Genomic DNA, 18718 nt, shown 5'->3' on the forward strand with positions numbered 1-18718 from the left:
CAGCTTCCTGTAACTCTAGGACCTGGGGAATCTGATGCCCTCTTCTGGCATCCACAGGCAGCTGTACTCATGTGCTCATACATATACTCATACAAATACACAGGTACACATAATTAAAATCTTTTAAAAAGTAAAAATAAACCGCACTATTATCACTATCACCATTTTTTTTTTTTTTAAGACAGGGTCTCATGGTGTAGTCCTGGCGGGACTGGAACTTTCTTTGTAGACCAGGCTGGCCTCAAACTCACAGAGATTTACCTGCCTCTGCTTCCCTGGTGCTGGGATTAAAGGAATGCACCACTACCCCGGCTTATTATCACCATTATTAATGAAGTCACCTGACCTCTCTAAGTTCCTGAATTGTGAAGATTTATTTATTTATGTGTATACATATATGCCTGCATGAGTTTATGTGCACCACATGTGTACAGGTGCTTGAGGAGGTCAGAGGTGTCAGATCCTCTGGAGCTGGAGTTGCAGGCAGTTGTGAGCCACCTTGTTTGGGTTCTGAGAACTGAACCTGAGTCCCCTGCAAGAGCAATACACACTCTTAACTCTTGAACCATCTCTCCAGTCCTTTAGGGTGTTTTTTTGAGAGAAATTCTCACTATGAAGCCCTGCTTCCCGAGTGCTAGGATTACTTGTGCAAGTGCTACTATGCCAGGCTTCTTCCCAGCCCCTAACACTTACTTTATTGAAACAGGTCTCACATTGCCCAGGCAGGCTAACCTCCAACATCCAAGGTAGGGATGATGTTGAACTCCTGATCCTTTTGCCTCCATCTCCCAAGTGCTGGGTTAAAGGCATTGGCCATGACGTCCTCTGGCAAGAATATCTGAATGAATTCTAATGCTCACCTTTCTTTCCAGATTGTATTAGTCTTTTGCTGTTTGCTAAATAAATTCCAAGAATAGAAAGTAGATAAGCATATCAACGCCAGGCGTGGTGGCACACGTTTAGTCCCAGCACTTACTTGGGAGGCAGAGGCAGGCAGATCTCTGTGAGTTTAAGGCCAGTCTGGTCTACAAAGTGTGTTCCAGGCCAGCTGGGGTTACAAGGAGCCCCTGTCAAAAAAAAAAAAAAAAAAAAAAAAAAAAAAACTAGGTAGAGTATCAAAATCAAGAGGCTGTGCTCATGAGATCTAACCTAGTCAAGTTTGGCAGTGCATGCCTTTAATCCCAGCATTTGCTAGGCAGAGACAGACAGGTATCCATCAGTCGGAGGCCGGTTTGGTCTACATAGTGAATTCCAGGCTGGCCAGAGTTACATGGTGAGACCCTCTCTCAAAAACAAAAAACAGGCTGGAGAGACAGCTCAGTGATTAAGAACACCGAATGTTCTTGCAGAAGACCTGGGTTCGAATCCCAGCACCCACATGGCAGTTAACAACTGTCCATAACTCAGTTCCAGGGGATCCGACAGCCTCTTCTGTCCTCTCCAGGAATTGTGTGACACAGGTGCGCTTACCTACATGCAGGCAATACACACATACACATTAAAAAAAATAAATAAAATATTAAAAACAAAAAAGGAGAGAGAGAGAGAGAGAGAGAGAAATCCTTTGCACTTTTATTTTATTTTTATGTTATATGTATGGGTGTTTTGCCTGCATGTATGTAAGTGTACCTGTGTCATGCAGTGTTCACAGAGGCCAGAAGAGGGTGTCAGATTCCTTGGAACTGGAGTTATGGACTATTGTCAGCCATCATGTAGGTGCTGGAAACTGAACCCAAGGTCCTCTGTAAGAGCAGCCAGTGCTCTTAACTGCTGAGCCACCTCTCCAGCCCGTGTTCTGCACCTTTAGATGTATGACGGTAACAATTCCTTAATCTGTGCTTCATGTTTTCTAGCTTAAAAATTAGATAATGGACTGAGGATGTGGCTCAGCTGGCAGAATGTGTAGCAGGTGAAGCCCTGGGTTCTGTCTCAAGTGCTGCATAAATAAGTCGTGATGGTACCGGCCTGTGATCCGAGCACTGGGGTGGTGGAGACAGGAGGATCAAGAGTTCAAGGTCATCCTGGGCTACAAGAGAGTCTGTCTTTTTTTTTTTTCCTTTTATTTTTTCCTTTTTGAGACAGACTCTGAACTATGTAGCTCTGGCTTGGCTAGTATGTATGCATGTATCTATGCAGAGACCAGATTGGCCTCAAACTCATAGAGATCCACCTGCCTCTGCCTCCTGAGTGCTCAGATTAAAACTGTGCATCACTATACCAAGCAGAGACCCTGTCTCAAATAAATAAATAATATAGTAACTGTTCCTATGCTATAGGATATTATGAGCGCAAGTTAGTATATGTAAAGGCTTGGAATGATGCTTGATGTGATAAGGTAAGGAGAAAGTTTATTTTTAATTTAATTAATTTTTGCAGTTCTAAGGTTTGAACGTGGAGCCTCATACATGCTAGGCAAGTGTTCCACCACTTGGCTATATCATGGCCTTTTTAAAAAGATTTATTTTACTTTAATCATGTGTATGTGTGGGGGAGTACATGTGCAAATGCAGGTGCACATGGATTGCAGAAGAGACTGTCAGATTTTTTGGAGCTGGAGTTGCAGGCAATTGTGAGTTGCCTAACATGGCTGTTGGGAACCTAACTCAGGTCCTCTGGGAGAGCAGTACATGCCCTTAACCACTGAGCCAGCTCTCCAATACCACTGTCCCTCTCCACTACCTGCTTTTGTTTGTATGTTTGTCTCAAAAAACTATAACCCCAGCCGGCCTGAAATTCAACTATGTAGACCAGGCTAGCCTCAATCTCGTAGAGCTCTGCCTCCCCATTGCTGGAATTAAAGGCATGCACCACCATGTATGGCCCTCCAGTCTTACTATGTAGCTCAGGCTGGCCTTGGACTTTCCATTTTTCTGCCTCAGCCTTTCAAGTAGCTGGAATTTCAGGTCTGTACCAGCTTCACAGTAGTTTTCTTCTTATTGGTTCTTAAGCTACCACAGGGCTTCGTGGCACTCAGGTAGATTCTTATAATCATGCCATGGCTGGTGAGATAGCTGATGATCTGCGTTCAATCCCTGGGACCCACAGAGTGGAAGGAGAAAACTGATTCTACAAGCTGTCCTTTGCGTACACGTACACACACACACACACACACACACACACACACACACACACGCACACAAGAAATGAAATTTAGAATGTTTTTTCACCATATCAGAAAAATTGCTTCCATCATGGGGACTATTTTCTGAGGACCCACAGGACTCTTGTGATTTGTTTTCACATAGAGACTTTATGGCCATCTGGGACCACTGAAACTGGTTCTTGACCTCCAACATTCTCTTGTTTAAATTTATTACATTTATTTCCTTAGTTTGTGTGTGTTTGTGTGTGGGCACATGCATGCCATGCATGGTATATGTGTGGGGTCAGAGGACAACCTGCAAGAGTTGGCTCTCTCCTTCCACCATGCAGGCCCCAGGGGATTGAAATGAGGTCATCAATCTTGGCAGCAAACACCTTTACCCACTGAGCCAGCTCACCTGGTTCAAAATGTCTCTTCTTTCTGCAACATATTCTGTGTTACTTTCTCTTATGGAATTGTGTATCCAGCCAGAGCAGAACACAGCCTTGTGTCTTTTGCTATGGAAACAAAAAACTACCAGAAGATATTCCTGTCCATCTTCAAACGCTTTTAGACATGTGTAACAAAGAATTCTCCTTTAATGGAACACTAACAACGACTAATGTTTATGTCATACTACTATAGCATGCACTAGACCTCCCTGTGAGCTCTTCCAGCCTCATGGAAAAGCCTGTGATAGTTCTATTGTGGTTTAGCTTTCATTGTTGGTTTTGATTTTTTTTTTTTATTTTATGTGTATGAGTGTTTTGCCTGCATGTACTTAATTGCATCAGTGAGTGCAATGCCTGTGGAGGCCAGAAGAAGGCAGCAGATACCCTGGAACTGGAATCACAGATGGTTGTTAGCTGCCAAGTGGGTATTGGGAATAGAACCTGGGTTCTCTGGAAGAGCAGCCAATGCTCTTAATCTGTAAAACGTCTCTTTAGCCCCTCATTATTGTTTCTGAAACAGTCTCACTAAAATAGCCCAATCTGGCCTAGAACTAGAGACTCTCTTGCCTTCTCCTCTCACATGCTAGGACTATAGACCTGGGCCACCACACCTAGCTTAAGTTTTTGTTTTGTTTTGTTTTGTTTTTAATAAGAAGGGAGCAGGAAGACAAGCCAGTAGGAAAATAACTGATTAATTAACATCAGGTTATTTTTGGTTACTTCATTTGTGTAAGGATTAAAGCAGAGGGTTCTTCATTACCAGACTGCTAGGAATTGGCTTGTTTGGAAAGTTTGGCTGTATCTCTCTAATCCTGATTTCTTGGAAGGTCAGATAACAGTTTAGTTTCTGATTGGAGACATGGAACTTTAGCACTAGTGACTCTAGTTTGATTCTTTGCATGGTCTGTAGGGGCCTGGGGCAGAGGATCAGTTCAAAGTATGGCCTACAGTAATTTACATTGAACTTTTAGTATGTCTTGTTACATACTGGGTTTTCCAGAAGAGCAAGCAACTTATTTATTTATTTATTTGTTTGTTTGTTTGTTTGTTTGTTTACTTATGAATATCAGTATGTAGCCAACTGATTTTGAGGCTGTGAGTTCTTGGGCTACATCCTAATTCCCCTTTCCTGCGGTCATAGGACTCTGCTGACCTTGAAGCTAGAAAGCAGGTTAATGGGTCAAGGAAGCACAGTTAGAAACTCAAAATCATCGTTCTGGCTCCAAAAGACACCTGTCCCCATGGGCTTTTCTTCTCCATGTCAGCTTTCTCTCTAATACGAACAGCTGACATCAACATTTTTCCCACATACAGTGAGCAGAGTCTGAAGTCACAGGCTCTGTGGCCTCTTGATGTGAGACTTGAGTCTTAGCTTTCGTTTTTCAGTGTCCAGAAGAACAACTTTAAACTTGGATTATACAAAATTTCAGCAAAAAAGAATCTTGGTCTTTGAACTATGCCATATAAAAATTGTAACTTTAAATGTTTCTGTAAGACATTTTTTAAAATATTTTCTTTATTATTTTTATTTTCTTTGTGTAAGTGTATTACCTACATGTATATAAGTGCACCCATGTTGTACAGTGCCCAAAGAGGTCAGAAGAGGGCATCAGATCCCTTGGAACTGGAGTTACAAATGGTTGTTAGCTGCCATGTGAGTGCTGGGATTTGAACCCAGTCCTCTTCAGAGCATAAATGCTCTTAACGTCTGAGCCATCTCTCCAGCCCCATAAGATTTATTTTTAGAGATGGGAATATGGCTCAGTCTGTGACCTGAGTTGGATCCCCAGCATCTATGTAAATGTATTTCTATGACATGGATTCTCAACATTGATTATTATAAAATCAAAGTATTGATCATCTCTGGGAATCATTGAAGGTGTTCTCCATCCTGAAGTATCAAATATTCAGTAAAGTATAATTCTTTTGGTTGGTTAGTTTGAGTTTTGAGACTCATGTAGCCCAGGCTGGCCTTGAGCTCCCTATGTAGCCAAGGGTGACCTTGAGCTCCTGATTCTCCCGCCTCCACCTTCCAAGTGCTCAGAGCATAGCATGTGTGCCCACTCCTAGCAAGATTTAAATATTAATGAAAAATAAGCAATCAGATCTTACCACCTCCAGGACTAGGCCCAAATTTTGCTGTTGGAGCTCCAGACCAGCCTGGTGAGTTTCCCAGAACCCCATCTACTCTGCTCCTATCTCCCCACTTTCAGAAGTAGGGTGGATTGTATTGCTCATGCTCCAGACCAACCTGGTGAGTTAGTCAGAACCTTTCCCTCCCCTGTTCCCCCACTCCCTACCCTGTCCCTGCCATCTCCACACTTCTAGGACTGAGCACTGCTTGCACTCCAGACCAACCTGGAGTCCATAGTTAAGAGATTTGGGATTATTTTAAAGTAACATTGAGCCGTTAGCATATTGGAATTTTTAAGGCCTATGGGATTTTAAAATTTGTACTGTTTTATATTGCGATATTAACATGAGCGCTTGGAAACAAGAAATGGAAAGGTTATGGTTTAATAGTGATGTGTCTGTGTGTCAAGTTGACAAAGGGTCAGTTATCCGTGGTTGACTTTGGTTGTCAACTTAACACCTAGAAAGAGGGAAACTTAATTGGGAAATTGTCTCTTATCAGATTGACCTGTGAACTATCTGTGAGACATTTTCTTGATTGTTGAGTAATGTGGGAGGGCCCAGCCCACTGTGGGTGATACCACCCCTAGGCAGGTGGTCCTGTGTTGTATAAGAAAGCAGGCTGAACACAGGCCAGGGTAACAAGCCAGTAAGGAGGACTCCTCTATGGTCTGTGCTTTAGCTTCCTGCTTGAGCTCCTGCCCTGGCTTCCCTTGATGAAGGACTGTACTGTAAGCCAAAATGAACTCTTTCTCCCCAAGCCCCCACCTGCCAGAGCATAAAAATAAAATAAACAGTCATACATATGATTAGTATGCAAATCTTCTTTCCTCTTTAACAAATGGTAAAATGATATATACCAAAGAATTGTTTTAAAATAAATTTCTCTATGATTCATTAACAGCAAATGTTTGATTTGTGTATTGTGGGGTCACTCCCTCCCTCGTGGGTCGTTGGCCACCAATCCATGAGGACAAAAGGAGCAGAAGTGAGAACGGGGTCAGGACAGCCAGTGAGCACTGACGGAAGAAAGCCCTTCTGGGGAGGCCGATTCAGTGATACAGCTCCAGACTCAGTGAAACAGCTCCAGATTCAGTGGGGGTCAGGGAAAATATAGTGTGGAGGCAGCAGCCAAAGCCTCAGCTGATAGGTGCTCATAGTATGCTTTACTTACATGTGGCAGGGGATCCTATCACCTGGCTATAGGGCAATGCCTAATTATCATATAGAAAAAACCTGGGGGCAGTTATGCCAAAGGTCATGTTTCAAATGAGGCCAAGCATCCATGCTTGGCGGCACTTTCCAGGTAAGCCAGGCAGGGAGCCCCTGCTGAGGAAGGAGCTGACTTTAACAGCAGGGTTCCCCAACAGTGTATCTGTTTTATATACCTATATATCTGGGTCATGAATGAAACAGCTTAAGAAACCCTGATTTAGGAGACTTACTTCATTCTGCCTCATCTGTTCATTTAACAATACACATGGACAATCTTCTGATTGTTTGAATCCTTGGCCTAGTTAGTGCCATTGTTAGTGGAGGTTTAGGAGGCATGGCCTTGCTGGAGGATCATGTCACTGGGGGTGAGCTTTGAGAGTTCAGAGCCTCATTCCCACTTCAGGTGCTCGCTCTACTTTGTCTGAAGATGGGAGCACTCGGCTTTCTAAACTCCAGCTGCCTGTCCTGCCATGTCTCTCCTGCTATGACAGACTCATCCCTCTATACCTGCCCTGGTCATGGTGTCTTTATTACAACAACTGAAAAGTAATTAATACAGGCTCTTAGAGCATGCAGACACTGAACCAACCCCAAGGCCATTGAGGTAGTTAGGAGTCTTTGTGCCAGGCATGGAAGCACATCCCTGTAATCCCAACACTTGGTGGCAGTGGCAGGAGTATCACAAGTTAGAGCCCAGCCTGTGCTGCTGAAGGGATTCCAGATCAGCCAGGGCTATATAGCAAGACCCTATCTTTAAAAAACAAAATAAAAGCTGGGCATGGTGGCACCCATCCTTAGTCCCAGCACTTGGGAGGCAAAGGCAGCTGGGATCTCTGTGAGATGGGGGCCAGCCCAGTCTACATTGTGAATTCCAGGCCACCTGGGCTACAAGGAGACAGGGGCATAACTGTATCACAATGTGGTGTAAGATTAAAGCTATGTATTCAACTTAACTTGTAAGAGTTAACTATATTGAGAGTCTAAAGCATAATAAGACTGATTATGTTGTCTTTCTTAAAGGCCAGTTAAATTTAAGCAAGCTGAATGTACAGTAGGAAAACAGATTCAATAAATATTTCTACATGATCTCAAAGCATATGAATAACTTGCAAAAGTTCAGTTTGTGATCCCCAGATCAATTTATGATTGAGTTCAATTTGTGATTCCCACATAAACCAAAATAAGCCTTCATATTTTATAAGTAGCCATTGTCAGTTACTTAGTTACAGTGATACAGCAGTGACTAATAGAATGAGTCAGAATGTGTAGGGGGGAAATATAGAGTTTAACCTTCATATTACCAACTAATAACCACTAGTGATTAAACAGGCTCTGCACTCTTCCCTTACCTGTGACAGAATGCCTCCCTGCAATCTGTGTCTCACCCATTCCAACCAGCTTGCTTTCCCTCTTAGCTCACCAATCTTTCCTTCAGGCCCTGGATATTCCTGTTCTCTGACTAAAGAGAACCTACTAGCTAATTGTGGTAGTGCATACCTATAGTCCCAGAACTGGAGAGGCCGAGGCAGGAGGATAGCCACAAGTTCAAGGCAAGGCTGGGCTACATAGCAAGCTACAGGCCAGTCAGGGCAATATAACAAGACTGCCTCAAAATTCAATCACTCAATCGGTGAGTCAGTTGATCGATAATAATGAGGGCCTATCATCCCTCAAGGTCCAGCTTGCTCAGCAGTCCTTCTATAGCCCTGCTGGCCCTACAGTTGAGTTAAACCATGGTAGGTTTTTCACATAGTCACTAAGGTAGGATAGTGCTAGACTGTCTTGTTTCACAGTGAGACCCTGTTAACTATGAAGATGGAGACCATTGTATTTGACTTAGTGTCCTCATCCCTTAGGCAATGCGTGGCACACCAAAATTTCAAGCAAGAAAACAAAAGTCTAGCTTATACATTATTTTGAATGTCAGGCAAATACCACCTCGTGTGCAACGTTTCAGATTTCCTTCCTGAAGACTAGTCTGATGGTTTTGTTACCAGAGTTAGGGTCAGAGCCTATGCCCCTGGCAGCCCTAATAAGCCAGGCTCAGCTACCCATCCTCAGTAAGCCAATTAAAAAAGCCAAATGAATAGTGAAATGCAGAAAAGGGAGATATATTCAGTGTGGCCACATTGGGAAGAAAAGGTACAAAGAGATCCCGTGACACTCCAAGTTCAGCCTCAGGGTCCTGACATGATGTTTAGGTTTAAACAGAAGGCAAGTGGTATGGATAACTAAGCAGTTTTGGTCAAAGGGTGGTTCACCCAACACTGACCCGTCATTGTCTCAGTGCCCCTCTCTCCTCTAAGGTGATCTGACAAATTCAAATATTTCTAGAAGAAAAGTTTCCCCTCTGACCGACACAGGCTTTAGGCCTTTTCTTTTCACAGGGTGAGATTCTTGGGGAAGTTCTAATTTCTGGGCATTCATTGTTTTATGAGTCTGTAGACAGTTGTCTACACAGTTGTCTCTGTAATAGATCCTCATTCATGCCAGGTAGGCAAGGTACAGTTTGAAAGATGCTCCGTTTACCCCAAAGCTACAGAAACTGGTCTTTGCATTGTAAGCAGTGAAGGGCTATGAGGTCTTGTAAAATGTGTTCAAAGATTTTTTTTTTCTTTCTTGGGTTTCTAATAAAAACAAAAAATTCACCTGGCCTGATATACAGCTCTATAATCTCAGCTACTCAGCAGGCTGAAGCAGAGGGATCAGATGTTCAAGGACTGACTAGGCTACTGAATGAATTTAAAATGAGTGTGTAAGATTCCTGTCTGGCTGGGTGCATGCCTTTAGGGAGGCAGAGGCAGGTGGATCTCTGTGAGTTCTAGAGAGCCAGAGCTATATAGTGAAGCCCTGTATCAAAAAAAAAAAAAAAAAACCAAAAAAAAACCCGCCTAAAACTACAACTGAAATGGGGGTTGGGGTGTACACACAGTTGATGCCAAGGATTCAATCTCTAGTGATGGAAAACAAAAAATTTTAAGAACTCACAGGATTATAATCCTAGAACTTGGGAGGTAGAAGCAGGAGTTCAAAGTTATTTCTTGTTACATACTGAGTTTGAGACCAACCTGAGCGGCAAGAGGCTTTGTCTCAAAAATAAAAACAAACACACAAATAAAAGCAAAAAGCACCAAATAACAATAGAAGAAGAAAACACATAAATACCATCTCTTGTGATAGAATTTTGTCAAGAGAAAGTGTCCATGAGAAGAAATGCCATTGAACTTGGCAGGGGTGGTGACATGATGTCAGATGGGACAGAGGACAAAGTTTCACCCTACCCCTTCTATTTGACTTAGGAAATTTGCTTAACCTTCTGACCTCAGTTTCTTCACCGTAAAATGTAGACAGATGTTTCCATCCTCATCTCCCCACATGACACAGAAAGTCCCACGCAGAATCACGTAAACCAGGAGTGGTGGTGAGCTCATAAGTTCAGGGCCAGTCTGGAATACATTGAGTTCCAGGCCAGCCTTAGCTCCATAACTCTGCCCCCACCAACCCCCACACTCCCACCAAAGAAACAAAATTCCAGCACTCTGACAGCTGAGACTGTAGGAGTGCCTGACTTGAAGGCCAGCTTGGGCTACATAATGAATTTCAGCCCAGTCTGGGCTAAAGAGTAAGACCCTGTCAGAAAAAACCCAACAACAACAAAAGAGTCACATTAACAACTAACATTTACTGAGTGCTCCCCACATGCTAAGTTCCATGTTGCAACATACAGACACATCAAAGTGCTGCTATTGTCTCTGTTTTACAGGTCATAAAACTGAGACACAATAATTGAGTTGTCAGTGATTATACAGCATGTCAAGAGAGGATTCAAGCCAAGCAGTCTGGCTCTAAGTGCCTACTCTTATCTATCTCCTAGGGACTTTGTTTGCCTTGTCATTCTGTGTCCCAGGTCCCAGAAGAGGCAAACGCAGAGTTGTCAAAAATAACTTGGATGAATAAATCAATACCTTCTCAGGCAGGGAGGTAGCTCAGTGGTAGAATACTTGTCTAGCATGCTCAAGACCCAAGTACAGGGCCAACAAGACATCTCAGTGAGTAAAGGCGCTTGCCATCAAGTCTGACAACCTGAGTTCGATCCCTGAGAACCAAAAAATGGAAAAAAGAGAAACGGCTTCCAAAAGTGGTCCTTTGACCTCCATAAATGCCATGTCACACATGCCTTGCTCCCTCCCCTCAAATAAACGTGAAAAGTTTTAAAGAAAGAAACCCTAGTAATAGACATACACCTGTAACCTCAGCACTCAGGAGGCTGATGCAGAATGATCAAAACTTCAAGATCATCTTGTTCTATACAGTGAGTTCCAGGCCAGCCTGGGCTGCAGAGTGAGACCCTGTCTCAAAAAGACAAAAGAAAATTTCTTGCATCATCGGTGGAGAGAATAAAAAGTAACATTTATTGACAGTCTTCAGGATCCAGATTCTTTTATATGTAGTATCCAGGTCAAGACTGCCGATGAAACATGTGCTAGTAGTAGATTCATATGGTTTTAGGTTGCTTTGTTTGGTTTTTGAGGCAGTCTCACTATGTAGCATTGGCTGGCCTGGAACTCACTATATAGACCAGGCTGGCCTGGAATTCTCAGAGTCCTCCTGCCTCTGCTTCCTGAGTGCTGGGATTAAAGGCATGCACCACCACACCCAGCTAGTAAATACATTTTTAAAAATATTTTATTTGGCTGGGTGTGGTGGCACATGCCTTTAATCCCAGCATTGAGAGGCAGAGGCAGGTGGATCTCTGTGAGTTCAAGGCCAGCCTGGTCTACATAGTAAATTCTAGGACAGCTGGGGCTGCAGGGAGACCCTCTCTCAAAAAGACAAAAACAAAACAAAACAAAAACCCAAAAAAAACTGGGCATAGTAGCACACAGTTGTAATTCCAGGGAGGATCAGAAGTTCAAAGTAATCCTTGGCCACATAGTGAATTCAAGGCCAGCCTAGACTACATGAAACTCTGCCTCAAGAAAACAAAAACAAACAAATATACACACAAATACACATATATATACACACAAATATATGTATTATATATACCCTATAGTGTATAGTGTGTATATGTGTGTATTGGGGACTGAACATAGGGCCTCCATACTTGCTAGACAAACACACTATATTCCTACCCCCTAATTAATTCATTAATTTTCCTTCTTATTTTGCTATAGGGTCTCACTAGGTTGTCCAGGCTAGAGGCTAGAGAGATGACTCAGTGATTAAGAGCACTGGCTACTCTTTGCAGAGGACCTAGGTTCAGTTCCCAGCACCACATGGTAGCTAAGACCTTCCATAACTCCAGGTCCAAGGATCCAATTCCCTCTACTGGCCTCCATGGGTGTTGTACATACATGGTGAACTTACATACATGCAGACAAAATACTCATACACATAAGAAATAAAAATAAATAAATCTTTTTTTTAATTGCCCAGGCTGGTCTTAAACTTATTCTGTAGCAAAGATAGCTTTAAGCTTATGATCCTGTAACCTTAGCCTCCTGAGTAGCTGGGATTACAGGGCTGTCAGTGCCACCAAACCTAACTGTTTTTTCTAGACAGCTGGGATCAAAGCTAGGTGTTGTGTATGTAGGTCCTTTACCATGGAGATAAATCTCTGAACCTTGATTTTCTGAGACATAGTATTGCTGAGACATAACTCGGGCAGGCCTTGAACTCATGATCCTTAGACCTCTACCTTTTGCATAATAGGATTACTAACATGTACCACTCCTGGGTTTCTTACATCTTTGCTGTTGATGTCTATAATTTATTTTTCTGAAACACGGTGTCATGTGACCTAGGTTGGCCTCAAATTCACTATGTAGCCAAGGATGATCTTGAACTTCTGAACTTCCTGCCTCTACCTCCTGAGTGCGTGGGTTACAAGTGTGCACCACCACGCCCAGTTTATGTGGAGCTTTCACATGCTAGGCAAGCACTCTGCTAACTGAACTGTATCCGTGGTCCCTGAAAGGTACTTTTTTTTATTCATTATCTTAAGTAACTTCAAAGGATACAATTTCTGGAGCATTATAAATACTAATATTTTTAAACTATTGTATCTTTTTCTTGAGACAGAATCTCACTACATAGCCCTAGTTGGTCTGGAACTTGTTATGTTGTCCAGGCTGGCTTTGAACTCATGGAGTGAGTTCCTTCTGCCTCTGCCCCCTGAGTGCTGGGACTAATGGCATGCACCACTACACCCAGTAAAGTTGAAACTTCCAAGGCGGGGTTTGAGTTTTTAATCCTCCTGCTTCAACCTCTCAAATAGCTGAGATCACAGGTGTGCTACCATATCCAGCCTTATTTTTTTCTTTCTTTCTTTCTTTCTTTCTTTCTTTCTTTCTTTCTTTCTTTCTTTCTTTCTTTCTTTCTTTCTTCTTTCTCTCTCTTCCTTCCTTTCTTCTTTCTTTTCTTTCCTTCGTTTTTTCTTCCTTTTCTTTCTTTTTTCCTTTCTTTTCTTTCATTCTTTCTTTTTCCTTTTCCTTCTTTTGAGACAGGGTCTCACTACGTAGCTCTGGCTGGCTTGAACTTGCCATGTAAACCAGGCTGGCCTCAAACTCACAAAGATCTGATGCCTGCCTCCTGAGGGCTTAATTGTTCTTTTATATTACCTTTACTAGAATAATGAAGAGTCAGGAGCTGGAGCAAGATCCATTCCTTGGGAATGAGCAGGTCCAGGAGGAATGGGCACAAATGCAGATTCAGATGAAAGAGTCCAAGTCTAGCCATTAAGTATATTGTATCCACAAGGACTAACAAGATTGGGACACAATAAGAACTAGGTTAAAAGACTGCAGGACTAAGAGTCAGATATCCCACCAGACCAGGAAGGAATAAAGGGGGGGGCAGCAAGACAGTTCAGCAGGGGCTAGAGAGTTGGCCCAGTGGTCAAGAGTGCTTGCTGCTCTTAGAGAGTTTGGTTCCCAGGACCACATCAAGGGCTAACATCCACCTGTAATTCCAGGACACCCTTTTGGCACTACACTCATGTTCACATGCACACACATAGACACACACACACAGAAACTGACATACACATAAAAGAAAATAAATCTTAAACAAAGATGGTATAAAGACACTTGCCATCAAGCCTGACAACCTGAATTCTATCCCCAGGACTCAAATGGCAGAGAGATCCAATTCCTGCAAGTTGTCCTCTGACTTCCGCATGTTTGCTCTGGCATGTACACACACACACACACACACACACACACACACACACACTCTATACACAAATAAATGTAAAGAAAAATTTTTTCAGACCGTCTCACTACATAGCCTCAGCTGGCCTGAACTCACTGTATAGACAGGCTGGACTGCTTCTGCCTCCCAAATGCTGGGATTATACCTGTGCGTCACTATGCCCAGAGGCCCCGGTTTTCTTAAAAGTACACTGGTGATTGGTCTGGGGATGCTGCTCAGCTGGTAGAGTGCTTGCCTAGTATGTGTGAAGCCCTGAGTTTGATTTCCAGCACCACATAAACTGGGTACGGTGGTGCATGTCTATATTCCCAGCACATAGGAGATGGTAACAGGAGGATCAAAAACTCAAAGTCTAGACTGGAGATGACTCAGTGGTTAAGAGCACTGAGTGCTTTTACAGAGGACCCAGGTTTGATTCCCAGCACCCACAAGGTGGCTAACAACCATCTGTAATGCCAGTCCCAGGGTATCCTATACCCCCTTCTGGCCTTTGTGGGCTTTGCATGACACAGGTGTACTTACATACATGCAAGCAATACACTCATACACATAAAATGAAATAAATACAGTAAAAAAAGAGAATGAAATGTATTACCTTAAAAGCCTACTAAAAATACTATATATATATATAATATGAGTGCATGTGTATAAGAAGGCTATATATCAATAAACACAGTGCCAGATAGGAGAAACCTCCCTTTGAGTTGTTGGTCAGGGTAGTCCAAGAGATTTACAGAACTACACAGGCTATTGCCACACCCCTTGATTGCCTCCCAGAACTTGAAGACCCTATTGCTGAAGACAGGACACACCAGACACTGGACTTAGAGTGATGAAGCTGGAACTAACCTGGAAGCTTCCTCCCTGAAGATTAGCTCTCATAGTATCATAGGATACTATGCAAGCTGCCAATGAAAAAATAAATCAGTGGTCCAACTCTAGCTGTAAAGCCTAATAACAACAACAGTAACCAGTGCAACAAACTATCTCTATTGGTGCAGTAGTGGCACTTTTAACTTAGGGTCATCAACAGCTATCTAATTGGACTTAAAGCCCTCTCAATAGGAGGGAACTCCTGTGTAGTGCTATAAATATCACCAAATACACATGATCGGAGAGGTTATATATCCTAGAGAAAACCCTACCTCTGTCACATCCCTAGACAAATGTAATTTTGTACTGTATGCTTAATATGTATTCTTATATTTACAGAGAAGTATACCTCTCACCACTCATCAAAGAAGTTTCTTTTTGCAGCAGATGGAGCTTATTACAGAGTTCCACAACTGGTGAAATGCAGAGAATAAGTGTCTGAGAGATGCCCAGCCCTAAGTGACGCATCTACAGTAGAACTTCTACACCTAAGGCTCATGGAACAAATGGAACGAGAGAGAACACTAATGCATCTCTCATTTCTCACCAGTGAATATTCCCCATGTAACCAATGATGATCAATACAGAAAGCCACACTAACCAAAATGTAGAGAATAAGACACTGCAGAGAGTGTGTCCCTGGATAGCACTTCTATATTAAACCTCTGCCACCCAGGGCTTGGGGACCATTGTGGAAGAGGGGGTGGACAGACTGTAAGAGCCAGCGTGGTTTTGACCACAATAAAACAGAATTTTCCAGGCAGCTGGGACCTTGCTCATATGAACTTACAGCAGTGGTGACAGCATGGACAACACCATGCAAACTCAACCCAGACAAAAGCCCAGCATAGAAATGGGGAAATGGGTAAGAAGTCCCAAGCACAGCTAAGGAACTATTGGTAGTTGATCACTGCTGGGTGAAGGAGAGTTGGTCTTCTTTGAAAGTGATGCTGGATAGGCTGAACAAGGTCCAGTGGATGAACTCATATAGAGGAACATCTGGGAAAACAAACTTGATTCAGAAGGCCTTAACATATATGATAGAGTGCATGAAATCTGGCAAGGGGGGATATGGGGAGTGCAGATAGATAGGGGAGGGGTCTAAATATGATTAGGATGTATTGTATGAAATGTACAAAAATTAATTTAAAAATAGAAAAAATCAAATAAATAAAAGATCTCTGCTCTGACAGACTTTGCATTCTAGCAGGGGTGACAGACAACTTATACATAATTATTAGAAAATAAAGTATACATACATGTCATGATGAGAAATTCACTTGGCTAATGAGATAGAGATTAGAGTATTTTATAATTTTAAGACATTTCTAATTATTTTTAATTATGTGTATGTGTCTGCAAACATATGTCACATGTGAGCTGGAGTTACAGGCAGGTATAAGCCACCCAATGTGGGTGCTAAGAACTGAACTTGGCTCCTCTGGAAGAGCAGTTAATATTCTTAACCACTGAACCATCTCTACACCTTGACATTTTATAATTTTTAAATTAAATTTTGTAGTACTAGGATTATACCCAGGGTCTTGCACGTGCTAGGAAAGTGCACTACCACTGAGCCATATCACCAGCTCTGAGTGTTACTTTACTAAAACATACAGGCTAGTGGTATAGCTCAGTTGAAGTATGTGTTTAGCATACAACTCCTGGGTTTGATCCCCAGGACCACAAATATATGGCAAATGAAGATTTCTTTGCAGAGGTGATGCTTGAGATGCTATCTCAGCAAAAGTTACTGGTATAAGATATACAAATAACTGGTGGGGGGGTTAAGTGAGAAAATACAAACATCTCATGACAAACAGCCAATGCCAAAGAGGGACCAGGCCCTCCCCCACCAGGATCTTGCTCTGCAGCTCAAGGTGGTCTTGAACTCCCCTTGTAGCCCAGGATAGCTTTGAACTGGCATGGAATCTTTTGTCTTAGCCTCCTATTTCTTAAATCCAGTCAAAGGCCATTTCTCAATATTAACCTGGTTTGATTCCCTGCAATACTTGCCAACTGCTGTCTCCTCCCCCATCTTGAATATCCTCTCTGTGTCGCTTCCTCCCATTCCAATCCCCTCTGCCTTGCCTGCTTTTCCTCCCTCCATCCACGTCAGTTTTGTTCTTGAGTTCCTCCTTGGACACGCAGGGATTAAACGTGGACAGGGTTGTTCCATGGCTTTGCTTCCCACCTGATTCCACATCGCTCCTCATTTATTCACTGAGTGATCTGAGCTGGATTTTTGGCTCCAGCTACCACCACCAACTCACGTATTGATTATTGATGAAGCCAAGGTTTATATTTCGTGTGTGTGTGTGTGTGTGTGTGTGTGTGTACTCATCTGAGTGTGAGGATCAGAGGTTGACATCAGGTGTCTTCCTCAATCTATCTTTATCTTATATTTTTAAATATTTATTGTGTGTATATGTGTATGTGTTCTATATATGTGTGAGAACACACACGCACACACACACACACACACACACACACACACACACACACACGAGCCACAGTGTGTATGCGGAGATCAGAGTACAACTTGCATCATGTGGGGCCTGGAGATCAAGCTCAGGTTGTCAGGCTTGGCAGCTAGTGCCCTTACCCACTGAGCCATCTCGCTTGACCTACCTTACTTTTTTAAAAAAATCTTTTCAATGTTTTTAATTTTTATGTTAAATTTTTTTAGAAGAAACATTTTTTAGAAGAAACATTTCATTATAACAACATTGACATATTCAGTAACAATTTTCTGAGCTAAGATGCATCTCTTTCAAAATTGGCTGTAATTTTTAGGTTTACAGTTGAATTATTACAGTTATACAATATTGTACTCAGTATAAACCCTATAAGACATAAAAGTAAATGAGGTTTTAACCTTTATAAAAGATCTCTATTTCATTATTAAAATACACAGTTTCATACAGAAAAATTCATTTTTAATGCCATTAACACTAAGATGTTTGCACATGCATTTCTAATCTCTATATGTCTGATCATTACTAGTCACAGTCAGTTACTTTCTGAGCTCCTTGGCATCTGAGCATGGATGTGAAGTCGTCAGGTAGATTTCAATGGTAATGTTTTTCACATCTACTAATTATTGAGGAGCAGATTTTTTTGTGCTTTGAAAAATTACTTTTTTATCTTTTTTTAAAAATTTTTAATAACTACATGATTAGAAGAAGCATTTCGCTACAGCTTTAACATATTCAGTAACACACTCCAGAGCAGGAGTACATCTCTTTCACAAGAGGGTGTAAGTATCACTAACACTGAGATGTTGGCTCATGCGTCTCTAATCTGTATGTACCTGATTATTACTGGTCATAATCGGTTGCACTTGGATCCTTGGCGCCTGTGTATGTCTATAAATCATTGGGTAGATTTCAATGGTAATGTTGATCACCTCTACTAACTAACATGATGTAAATTTCCATGCTTCTTCCTCAAATATATTGCATTTTTTAAAATTTGTTGTTTTGAGGGGGGGTGTATATCACACAGACCATCCCAAACCATCTTATTCAACTATACACCCACTTCCCAGATGGCACCCTCCCATAGCCTCCCTCCCCCCACTCCCCTTATACTCTGATATCCCTACTACTGTCCACTGTGTTGTCAGCACCCCCAGCCATTCCCCACTACTTGCCCTTCTGGTGAATCTAGTCAGCCTATCTAGAGGTCTTTGTTTTAGGAAGGTCAGCTGTTCCTCATCTAGCAGCAATCAGTTGTCAATATTCCA

Source organism: Nannospalax galili, unplaced genomic scaffold, assembly GCF_000622305.1.
Source record: "Nannospalax galili isolate Female #2095 unplaced genomic scaffold, S.galili_v1.0 scaffold553, whole genome shotgun sequence".
NCBI classification, from domain to species: Eukaryota; Metazoa; Chordata; class Mammalia; order Rodentia; family Spalacidae; genus Nannospalax; species Nannospalax galili.